The sequence below is a fragment of the Dipodomys merriami genome, unplaced genomic scaffold (genome assembly GCF_024711535.1).
Source record: "Dipodomys merriami isolate MVZ:Mamm:240054 unplaced genomic scaffold, mDipMer1.0.p SCAF_71, whole genome shotgun sequence".
NCBI classification, from domain to species: domain Eukaryota; kingdom Metazoa; phylum Chordata; class Mammalia; order Rodentia; family Heteromyidae; genus Dipodomys; species Dipodomys merriami.
Window position 1 is genome coordinate 3,828,779 of NW_027206302.1, and position 13,135 is coordinate 3,841,913.

The following is a 13,135-nucleotide window of genomic DNA, read 5'->3' on the forward strand; positions in this document are numbered from 1 at the left end:
TGAGGCCCTGAGTTCGATTCCTCAGCACCACATAAGCAAAGAGAAAAAAGCCGGAAGTGGCGCTGTGGCTCAAGTGGTAGAGCGCTAGCCTTGAGCTGAAGAGCTGAGGGACAGCGCCCAGGCCCAGAGTTCAGGCCCCACGACCGGACCCAAAAAAAAAAAAGAGGGAAGTGAAAAGACTAATTGGTCAATTATCAAATTATATGTATTTATGGGAAATCACAGGGAAACCCTTTTGTACAATTAATTTGCAATAGTAAAAACAGGAGGGGAAAAAGCCTACGCCATTAAATGTTATTACTTTTTCACTATTTCTCAATTTTTTTTTAACTTGAAGATCTTACTGTACAACCCAGGCTAGCTTCAGACTCAAGATCCTTGTCTCAGATCTGCTAGTGCTAATATTGCAGGTATGAGCCACCACATCCAGCTTATTTATCACATTCTTATATTCATACTTTGTCTCATTCATTTTATGTTACGATTGCTTACAAACACACACAAAATTAATTTTCTATTTCTTATTTCCCTAGCCTTTGTATCCTATTTTTAGTCTTCCTAACTAGTTAGATCCAACTTGGCTTTGCTTGAATCCAACAATTCACTATTGTTAATGGAGCCTGAAGACTCTGAATTTTTATTCATTCACTCATTCATTCACAAGTAGGTCCTGACTATGTAGCCTAGGCTGGCCTTGAACTCAGAATTCTCCTGCCTCAGATTCCCTGTAGGAGGCCTTAATAGTTGCTTTTATTGAGAAACACTGACTCCTTACTTGGAACTGTAATTTAACTAAAAACAGGATAAAATGCAGGCCTCGCCGGGCGCTGGTGGCTCACGCCTGTAATCCTAGCTACTCAGGAGGCTGAGATCTGAGGATCGCGGTTCAAAGCCAGCCCAGGCAGGAGAGACCGTGAGACTCCTATCTCCAATAAACCACCAGAAAACCGGAAGTGGCGCTGTAGCTCAAGTGGTAGAGCGCTCGCCTTGAGCTGAAGAGCTGAGGGACAGCGCCCAGGCCCAGAGTTCAAGCCCCACGACCGACAGAAGAAAAAAAAAAAATGCAAGCCTCACAGCCTCCTTGATTTTGTATTTATGTCCTTTAGCCTCAGCCGTCCTTTACCTCCAGCACTAAATAGCCATCTTGGAAGCCAGGAAGACCAGACCACCCGCCAAGTGCCAACGATGCTGATAACAAATGAGTGGAAAGTGGAGGAACACTCTTTTTTGTTCTGTTTGTTTGGTCGTGGAGCTTGAACTCTGCGCCTGGGCACTGTCCCTGAGCTTTTCAGCTTAAGGCTAGCGCTCTACCACATGAGCCACAGCACCACTTCCTTTTTCTGCTTATGTGGTGCTAAGGAATCAAACCCAGGGCCTCATGCATGCAAGGCAAGCACTCTACTGCTGAGCCACCTTCTCAGCCCATAAGAATGAAGGGCTTTTGTTGTTTTGTTTTTTTGTTTTGTTTGTCATGGGGCTTGAACTCTGGGCCTGAGCACTGTCCCTCAGCTCTTCAGCTCAAGGCTAGCGCTCTACCACTTGAGCCACAGTGCCACTTCCTGGAGGAACATTCTTATAACATGGCCCCACCTGACCAATCTTGAGGAGAGAGACTGTCAGACCACCTCTGATGCTACTCACCTAGTACACTCTCGAACCACCACTGAAAATACCGTGATTGTGACTATTTAACTATGCATTGCTTTCATCCCCTGCCCCTAATTTTTTGTGTATTTAAACCTGTAGCCCATGTCTGTACCAAAGGTGACTAAACTGAGTGCTCATAATCTCACACATAATAAATCTCCTTTTTCTGCCCTCCATGTCTCTTTAATTGTCCTAGATGATTGACTGGACAATGGATTTTGCCTGTCAATCCTAATAAATTTCCCTAGGAAGTTCACTTTTGCACTTCTAAAAAAAAGATTTTTCTTCATGCCTTTTCAAAACCCTGCTATAACTAATGAACTCTTCTCATAAGTGCATAAGGACATAGAAATTCTAGGGCTGGGGGATATCTCAATGTGAAGAGTATTTACCACAGTATGCACAAGGCTATACATTCAATCCCCAAAAACACAAAAGAAGAGTAGCTGGGCCTGTGGCTCACACCTGTAATCCTAGCTACTCAGGAAGCTGAGATCTGAGGATCACAGTTCAAAGCCAGCCCAGGCAGGAAAGTCCATGAGACTCTAATCTCCAATAAATCACCAGAAAACTGGAAGTGGCACTGTGGTTCAAGTGGTAGAGAGCTATCCTTGAGCTGAAGAGGTGAGGGGCAGTGCCCAGGCCCAGAGTTCAAGCCCCATGACCAACAACAACAAAACAGAGAGAGAGAGAAAGAGAGAGAGAGAGAGAGAGAGAGGGAAGGAAGGAAGGAAGGAAGGGAGGGAAGAAACTCAGAAATTTCCAGGGTTAGACTCTTACATTTTTCTATTTTCTCAAACTTCTTTCTGAATTTTGTGAAAGATTCGTCTCTGTCCCTATCAGAGCAAACCATATATTGTGCTGTGGATTATGCCCTCTCAAGCTTCTTCTTTTTTTTTTTTTTTTTTTTTTGTCTGAGACCAGCACTGGAATTCTGTACCTAATGTTTTCACTCATTGGCTAGCACTCTACCAACTGAGCCATGCCTTCAATCCTATTCTTTTTTTTTATTCTAGTACTGGGGCTTGACTCAGGCCCCCAAGATCTTGCTGTCAACTAATAAAAAAAAAATGTCTGGGGGGCTGGGAAGGTAGCTCAGTGGTAGAGTGCTTGCCTTGCATGCATGAGGCCCTGGGTTCAATTCGTCAGCACCACATAAGCAGAAAAAGCTGGAAGTGGCGCTGTGGCTCAAGTAGTAGAGCACTAGCCTTGAGCTGAAGAGCTGAGGGACAGTGCCCAGGCCCAGAGTTCAGGCCCTATGACCAACCAAAAAAAAAATAAGTTTGGATGCGGTGGTACATGTCTATCATCTTAGTAGCTACTCAATGAGTATAAATAGGATTGAGTCCAATCTGTCCTGAGCCTAAGTCAAGAACCTATTCAAAAAGTAAAGATAAAAGGTCTAGGGTCATGACTCAAGAGATAGGATGCCTCCTTAGCAAGCTAGAGGCCTTGAGTTCAAATTTCAGTGTTACTACACACACACACACACACACACACACACACACACACACACACACACACAACTGAGTTTTTAATGTATTTTAAATTTGGAATGGGAAGGTAATTCTTTTTTAGAAATTTTTATTGTTTTAGGGTATGATGGCTCCTGCCTGTAATCCCAGCACTCAGAAAGTAGAGCAGGGGAGGCAAGAGGATCTGGAGTTCAAGGCCAGTCTGGATTATATGTTGAGTTCAAGGTCAGCCTGAGCTATATATTGAACTCAAGGTCAGTCTGAGCTATAGAGAGAACTTGTATTAAAAAAACTAAGGGCTGCCGGGCGCTGGTGGCTCACGCCTGTAATCCTAGCTACTCAGGAGGCTGAGATCTGAGGATCGCGGTTCAAAGCCAGCCCGGGCAGGAGAGACCGTGAGACTCCTATCTCCAATAAACCACCAGAAAACCGGAAGTGGCGCTGTAGCTCAAGTGGTAGAGCACTCGCCTTGAGCTGAAGAGCTGAGGGACAGCGCCCAGGCCCGGAGTTCAAGCCCCATGACCGACAAAAAAAAAAAAAAAAAAAAAAAAAAAAACAAACTAAGGGCTGGGGATGTGTCTTAATTGTACAGCATGCTTGCCTAGCATATATAAGACCCTGGGTTAAATACTCAGCACTATAAACAAAGATTATTGTATTGAGTCAAAAATACTTATATTGGTGGAGTGTGGTGGTACCACTGCCTACTAGAATTACAATTCCAGTATTTGGGAGGCTGAGGCAGGAAGATCAAGAACATTTGAGGCCATCCTGGGCTACAACTTGGGACCCTTTGTCAAAAATAAACGTTCAGCCAGGTGTCAGTAGCTCACGCCTGTAATCCTAGCTACTCAGGAAGCTGAGATCTGAGGATCGCTGTTCAAAGCCAGCCCAGGCAGGAAAGAAAATCTGTGATACTCTTTTTGTTGTTGTTGTTCAGTCATGGGGCTTGAACTCCGGGCCTGGGCGTTGCCCCTCAGCTCTTCAGCTCAAGGCTAGCGCTGTACCACTTGAGCCACAGCACCACTTCCAGCTTTTTCTGCTTATGTGGTGCTGAGGAATAGAATCCAGGGCCTCATGCATGCAAGGCAAGCACTCTACCAATGAGCTATCTTCCCATCCCCTCTGTGAGACTCTTATCTCTGATTAACTACCAGAAAACCAGAAGTGGCAACTGACTCAAGTGGTAAAGTATTGACCTTGAGCTGAAGAGCCCAGGGACAATGCCCAGGCCCAGAGTTCAAGCCTCACAACTGACAAAAAAAACATAAATAAATAAAATAATAAATAAAATAAAAATAAACCCATGGTATAACCCCTGTTTTCACTGTATTTGATTCTGGTGCCCTGCATCTTGTATATAATATACATTTTTCTAATTTCAGGATGGGAAGGGAAAAACAAAATGCTTAAATAGGGACACAGGTTGACCCATTGTAACAATGAGATGTACAAGACACTATGTTGAAAATGAACTTTACAACTTTAGATGCGGGGTGGAGGGGGGTGGAGGGGTTGAGGAAGGAGGAGGTGGGAAGGGAAGAGAAAGTAGGGGATAAACAAAGGAGGGGGTAACAATGCTCAATAGGAAATGTACTTATTACCTTACTCATATAACTGTAACCCCTCTGTACAGTATCTTTACAATAAAAAATAATATATATATCATGTAATTGTAATCCCTTTGTACATCACCTTTGTAATAACAATTATAAATTAATAGAAGCTAATATAATATAAAAAATAAAAATAAAAATTAGGTTGTGCTAGCCCTTCAAGTCTTTGTGATGTTTGGTGCCAGGCTGCAGAAAAATGTGAGACATGCCAATTTGAGAGCAAATTCGATTTCAGGTCATGCAACATTACCACTAGTTAATTAATTAATTAGCTAATTAATTAGTTAAGTGAAATTTACATTGATTCAGCATGCCTTGCATGATTGCAGCTGTTTTATGAGGAAGCTACCATTGTAGAGATTTTTCTAGCCTTGCGTTCCAGAAAACCCAGAACAGCATCACAGCATAGGATCCTTAACCATGCCAGATAGCTACATAACGGATATGATGTAATCATAATCGATATGCATAGTCAGTGAAACTCAAGGTTATCATGGAGTTCCATGAGATGTTCTTATTTTTATTTATTTATTTGTTGGTCGTGGGGCTTGAACTCTGGGCTTGGGTGCTATCCCTGTGCTCTTCAGCTCAAGGGGAGCACTCTACTACTTGAGCCACAGCACCACTTTGGGTTTTCTAGTGGTTAATTGGAGATAAGAGTCTCACGGGCAGGCTGGGAATGTGGCTCAGTGGTAGAGCACTTGCCTTGCATGCCTGAGGCCCTGGGTTCGATTCCTCAGCACCACATAAGCAAAAAGAAAAAAGCCGGAAGTGGCACTGTGGCTCAAGTGGTAGAGCGCTAGCCTTGAGCTGAAGAGCTCAGGGACAGCACCCAGGCCCAGAGTTCAGGCTCCATGACCAGACCCCCAAAAAAAAAGAGTCTCACAGGCTTTTCTGCCCAGGCTGGCTTTGAACCGTGATCCTCAGATCTCAGCTTCCTGAGAGCTAGGATTACAGGTGTGAGCCATCAATGCCCGGCCTCTTATTTTATTAAAAAATAATAATAATAACTGAAACTAGGTATCAATGGTTCACACCTGTAATTCTAGCTACCTAAAGTCTCAAATTCAAGGATTGTGGATGGAGGCCGGACCAGAGAAGTTCACAAGGCCCTCTGCTCAACACAAATCTAGATGCAGCAGACATGCCTGTCATTCTAGCTACAACAGAAAGCCTAAAATAGGCAGATAAAGGCCCCAGTAGTTGAGACCCTACATGCAAAACAATCAGTTATAAAAGGTGGTGGAGGTGTGGCTCTGCAATAGAGCAATAGCCTAGCAAATACAAGTCCCTGAGTTCAAACCCCAGTAGTATGAGAAAGAATCAATAATGAAAGGAGAGGGCTGGGAAGATGGCTCAGTGGTAGAGCGCTTGCCTTGCATGCATGAGGCCCTGGGTTTGATTCCTTAGCACCACATAAGCAGAAAAAGCTGGAAGTGGCGCTGTGGCTCAAGTGGTAGAGCGCCAGCCTTGAGCTAAAGAGATGAGGAACAGTGCCCAGGCCCAGAGTTCAGGCCCCCCGCTACATCCCCCCCCAAAAAAAAAGAAAGGAGGAAGGAAAGAAAATGGAAGACACGAAGAAACACCAACAATGCTTTGGGTTTGGGGTTTGTACCAATGCATGTTCAGACCTATCCTGTACAATTTCAACTTGCTTCCTCTCCATCAGGCACTCAAACTGTTTCTCCTACCTTCCTATCCTGATGCTATTATACTCCTTAACATGCTCCAAATATCATACATTAATGAGCAGAGCCAGAGTGGACGTATAGGCTGCACATTTCAGCCACCAAGGTTCTGTGCATGAGGTTTGGGTACTGGACTACTTGCATCTGACAAAAATTTGTATTGTACCAGTGTATGCAGTAGAAAGACCTAAATAACACAAAAATTTATCCTTCTAATTTTTTTTGCCAGTCCTGGGGTTTGAACTTAGGGCCTGGACACTGTCCGTGAACTTCTTTCACTCACATCTAGCACTCTACCACTTGAGCCACAGTGCCCCTTCCAGCCTTTTCTGTTTATGTGGTACTAAAGAATTGAACCCAGGGCTTCATGCATGCTAGGCAAGCACTCTACAACTAAACCACATTCCCAGTTCCTGTCCTTCTTAGGGCTTGAACACTGGGCTTTGTGTTCTTGTTCAGTTTTTTTCTACTTATGACTGGCTCTTTACCACTAGAACCACTCCTCTAGTTCTGGGTTGTTTTTTTTTTTTATTGTAAAGATACTATACAGAGGGTTACAGTTAGATGAGTGAGGTAATGAGTACACTTGCTATTGAACATTGTTACCCCCTCCATTGTTTTCCCCTACCAACCCCTCCCTCCCTCCCTTCCCCAAGGTTCTTCTTTTTTTTTTTTATTGTGATTAAGTGATTACATAATTTCCCAAATTTCACAGTATTGTGGAATAATGATGCTCATTTAAAGTCACAAGTTCATTCTGACTTTCCTGGAGCAAATTGTCTATCACAGTCTATAACATATAACGATGTTCACATGTTATACACCGTACATGTGATCAGCAACATGGGGATATTTAGTAGTGGTTCGACCAGATGAGTGGGAGTTCTTTGTTTCTTAAGTCCTGTTAGTTTTGTCGTATCACCTAACATTTTGGATTTAGCATCCACTTATCAGAGAGACCATGTACCATTTGTCTCTTTGCTCTTGGCTTACCTCGCTCAACATGATTCCTTCTAGCTCCATCCATTTCCCTGCAAATGTCATTATTTTGTCATTTCTAATGGCTACATAATATTCCATTGTGTATAGATACCAAAATTTTTGGATCCATTCATCTGTGGTGGGACATCTGGATTGTTTCCATATCCTAGCTATTGTGTAGTTCTGGGTTTTCTTTTGCTGGGTAACAGGCAATAAGAGTCTTGAGGATTTGTCTGCCAGGGGTGGCTGGCTTTAAATTTTGATTCTCAGATCTCAGCCTCTTGAGTAGCTAGGATTCTGGTGTAAGCTATTGGCCTGGCTAATTTTTTTTTTTTGGCCGGTCATGGGGCCTGAACTCTGGGCCTGGACACTGTCCCTCAGCTCTTCAGCTCAAGGCTAGGGCTCTACCACTTGAGCCACAGCGCCACTCCCAGCTTTTTCTGCTTATGTAGTGCTGAGGAATCGAACTCAGGACCTCATGCATACAAGGCAAGCACTGAGCCACCTTTCCAGCCCCATGGGCTGGCAAATTTTTTTTTGGGGGGGGGGGTCTGGTCGTGGGACCTGAACTCTGGGCCTGGGCGCTGTCCCTCAGCTCTTCAGCTCAAGGCTAACGCTCTACCACTTGAGCCACAGTGCCATTTCCGGCTTTTTTCTTTTTGCTTATGTGGTGCTGAGGAATCGAACCCAGGGCCTCATGCATGCAAGGCAAGCGCTCTACCACTGAGCCAACTTCCCGGCCCCTGGCTAATTTTTTAATAGAAGTATCTAATTTTTTTTGCAGATTTTAGAAATGAAAAGGCTGCCACTGCTATAATTCAAGCTAACTTGGGTATCATTTCTTATCTAAACTAGTTACTACAAAAGCTTCCGCACTGGTCATTACAATTATTTACCTTTTTCTTTTCCAGGCAACCAAAAATCATGGCAAAAGGTGAATCTGATGTTTCCATCCCCCTTTTAAAACTCCTTATTGGTTGAACTTGTGCTTGTAATCCCAGTTACTCAAGAAGCTGAGTCAAGAGGATCATTAGGGTTTGGGAGTTCAAGGCCAACCTATCCAACATAGGAAGAAAAATAAGATTCCTAAAATTTACCTCTTGGGAGGCATTAAAAAGGTAAAATCAGGGGCTGGGAAGTTGGCTCAGTGGTAGAGCACTTGCCTTGCATGCATGAGGCCCTGGGTTCGATTCCTCAGCACCACATAAGCAAAAAGAAAAAAGCTGGAAGTGGTGCTGTGGCTCAAGTGGTAGAGCGCTAGCCTTGAGCTGAAGAGCTGAGGGACAGTGCTCAGGCCCAGAGTTCAGGCCCCACAACCGGACCAAAACAAAAAGGTAAAATCATTGTATTTCCATTTCCTTAATAGAAAATACAACCTGCTAAACTGAGATGATCCTCCACTCCCTGGCCACCTCCTTTCTTTCTTGCTTGCTTGCTTCCTTACTTGCTTGCTTGCTTGCCTGCCTGCCTGCCTGCCTTCTTCTTGTCAGTCATGGGGCTTGAACTCAGGGCCTAGACATTGTCCCTGAGCCTTTTTGCTCAAGGCTAGCACTCTACCACTTTGAGCCACAATGTCACTTCAGGTTTTCTGGTGGTTAATTGGAAGTAAGAGTCTCATGGTGACTTTTCAGCCAGGGCTATCTTTGAACTGCAATCCTCAGATCTCAGCCTCATAAGTAAAATAGGATTATAGATGTGAACCACCAGCTCCCTGCGTGACTGGATTTTAGTTCCTTTAACCTATCATTCTCACCTGAAAAGTTTCACTGTGACCACTGTCTTTGCTTTATTTTTTCCTTTTTTTTTTTTTAAAGTCATGGGGTTTGAACTCTGGGTCCCTCAGCTCTTCAGCTCAAGGTTAGTGTTCTACCAACTTGAGCCACAGCACCACTGCCTGTTTTCTGGGTTTATTGGAGATAAGAGTCTCATAGACTTTCCTGCCCAGGCTGGCTTTGAGCCGAGATTCTCAGATCTCAGCCTCCTGAGTAGCTAGGATTGCAGGAGTGAGCCACTAGCACCCACCTCCTTTTTTCTTTTTTAACCATTTTTATTTGTAATGTTTACATGTCTGACATTTTAGCAGAAAATAAATGCAACTTGAATAAATTGCATAAATATAGGTATGACAGATATCTTCAAAAGTTCCATTTTAATTGTTTGATTGTGTTTTGTGCTAGTACTGGGGTTCAATTCAAGGCTTGAGCACTATCCCTCAGCTTTTTTTTGCTAGTCCTGGGGCTTGAACTCAGGACCTGGGCACTGTCCCTTCTTTTGCTCAAGTCCAGCATTCTTCCACTTGAGCCACAGCGCCACTTCCAGCTTTTTCTGTTTATGTGGTACTGAGGAATGGAGTCCAGGGCTTCATGCCTGCTGGGCAAGCACTCTACCACTAAGCCACATTCACAGCCCTCCATCAGCTTTTTACTCAAGGCTGATGCGCTACCACTTGAGCCACAGCTCTACTTCTAGCCTTTTTGGTGGTTCACTGGAAATAAGAGTTTCAAGGACTTTCCTGCACAACATGGCTTTGAACTTTGATCCCCTGATCTCAGCCTTCTGGGTAACTAGGATTACAAGTGTGAGCCACCAGTGCTCACTGTCACTTGTTTTTGGTTAGCTCTTATTCATCTTTCAGGACTAAGGATCAAGTTCATTCAGAACTCAGATTCTTTTTTTTTGGGTCCGGTCGTGGGGCCTGAACTCTGGGCCTGGGCACTGTCCCTCAGCTCTTCAGCTCAAGGCTAGCGCTCTACCACTTGAGCCATAACACCACCTCCGGCTTTTTTCTTTTTGCTTATGTGGTGCTGAGGAATCGAACCCAGGGCCTCATGCATGCAAGGCAAGCACTCTACCACTGAGCCATCTTCCCAGCCCAGAACTCAGATTCTTATAACACTTATCCCAGTGATGAGTATTGTAGAAATTTGCTGAATTATATACTCAGCACTCTGCGATGATGAACACAAGATACATTCTCTTTTAATCACCAAGTCCCAGATCCCAAGGTCCCAAAGCTCAGTATGTACTTGAATGAATGAATGAATGAATGAATGAGTGAATCCATCAATCTTTTCTTTTCTGAATCATTGATTGATGTCCCCAAAAAGAAACAATTAATTTTAGTTATTAAAACACAACTCTGTAGTTCAAATGTGTGGTCAGTTATTATGCTTGAATGGCATGTAGAACAATCTTCACCTTGTAGTACTCTGAATGTGGCTGAACTAAACATTCAAATGCTGTAATTACAAGAAATGAAAGTTATAATTATCCTCTGGTTAGAGTTTTTATGAGGCCTAGAAGGGAAGGAATGAGGATAACATAGTTTAACCACATCACTGTTCCCTGATAAGTATTAATGGGCTTGACTACATCTACATCTTCAACTGTACACTCATGTGTAGTCAGCATGTGTTAATTTAGCTTTACACTTCTCCCTTCCAACTTTGCTGAGGCTGTTTTCAGGATGCTCATCTCTGTAGCTTCATTCACACAAGCAGACTTGAAATTATTTTGCCTTGAGACAGAAAAATGGAAATTGAAGGACATCTAAGTTCCCCAAACTTGCCCCCTTCTGTCACTTTCCAGGAAGAACTTCCTAGATGGGATCAACTGGCACCATCTCTTAATGATGCAGTGAAGATCCTCACCACTAGGTGGCTCAGTGGCGTGCCACTTCCTCTCCTTGGAAAGCAGCTCTCTGCACACAACTCCATTCCTCCATTGTTACTGAGCTACCAAGCAAATAACCTTTCTGAAGAGTTGATTTCAATGTCCAGGGTGGAGTGATAGTGGTAAATTTTTCCAAGAGATTTAATTAGTTTCTAATCAGTTTCTCTATTACTAACAGAAACATTAAATTAACAGCAGTCTTTCTCAAATTGCTTTCATTTAAGGATGAAATGCTGTGTGGATAGTACATTTATTTATTTAATTATTCCTCTATCTATATAATTCTTCATCATGGGAGAGGGGCTGGGAGAGGTCTTTATTATAGTCTTAGCCTGGGCTGATCACAATGAGCAACATGAGTTCTGTTTTCTCTTGCCAACAGTGAACTAAATGTCCTTCCAGGCTTTTTGCACACCATTATGGTACTTTAATCTTCAAGGCATTTACCACTCTTAAACTGCCACTAAGTTTACCACTTGCATTGATTTTAAAGGTTAAAAAAATAAGCTAAAGCATAACCCAACAATGATAAATAAATAAATAAATAAATAAAAGAAAAATAGCTATCGTATGGGAAAGTAAAAATCAGCAAATGCACTCAGAGGCAGATCCTATAGATATGCAGTTTTATTGTACGAGGACATCAGAAATAGTGAGAAGGGAAAGAAATATTAAATAATGTTAGATTGGTTGAATATATATTAGACACATATCATTCTAGATATATTAAAAAGATAGACATTTTTAAGTAATCCAGAAATAATGAGAAAATAGAAATACATGTTAGATGTTTGTCAGAAAAAGGATTTTCCAAGATTTAATGAAAGAGGGGCTAGGAAGGTGGCTGAGTGGTAGAGTGCTTGCCTTGCATGCATTAGACCCTGGGTTTGATTCCTCAGCACCACATAAGCAAAAAGAAAAAAACTGGAAGTGTTGTCGTGGCTCAAGTGGTAGAGCACTAGCCTTGAGCTGAAGAGCTGAGGGACAGTGCCCAGGCCCCAAGACCAACAAAAAAAGAAAAAAAAAAGAAAAAGATTTAATGAAAGAATAAATTACAACATATATTAAAATTTTATTTTATTAATTTTGTAAATTTTCCTGCATGAAGATTAGAAATCACCACACCAAAGGAAAGTAAGCTATAAGAAAAATAAAAGTCAAACTGAACACACAGTTACAAGGAAAAAATGAACTATTAATATCCTTAACATACAACAAATTCATACATATTTACAATAATAATAATAAAATTCCAATAAATGGCCAAAATACATGAGCAAACAGATGGACAATAATAACATCACTGAAAATTATAGAAACAAATTAAAATGAGACACTATCTTTTTTTCAAGCAAATTAAAACAGCCACTACTGATATAATGCTTAAGAGAAATAAATTTAGCACTCTTGTGAGCAAATTCATTGTCTCCTTGTTCCCCTACTCACTATCCTTCATTCATTATTCAGCAGATACCCTCCGTGTGCCTGTTAGGTCCTGGAATCTAGCCTAAATTCTAAGAACAGAAGAAATCTAATGGATAATTTGTCATTTCAACATGATTAGTAGCAGCCTGGAATTGAAAACAAACAGCGTTGTTCTCCATAGACAAAGTGATTAAATGTTTTGCCCTGTAGTGCAGGCTTGACCGGGACCTCTGATCCTCCTGCTTCAGCTCTCCAGGATGGGGATTTCAGACATGTGCTACCATACCAAGCTTTCCTGTTTTGCTCAGAACAATATGTGTTTAGACCTTATGTCTTTGTGTGATTACTTGAGTGTGCTCCCCTTTTAAGACAGTTTTGCGGCTGAGATAGAAAAACTTCTTGAGGACAGACCAGCTTTTCTAAATTATACAAAGGTGCATTAGAATTAGGCACTGTCTACAAGTTACTGAGGTTGACTAATTTCTGATTTCTGGGTCTGATTTTCAGATTGTTGTTGGGATTTATGATTATTTTTTGTTTGTGTTTGTTTTTTAAGGTAAAGCTTTACTATGAAACCCAGACTGGCCTTAAACTCTGAACCTCCTACTTCTTTAGTGCTAGGATTACAGGT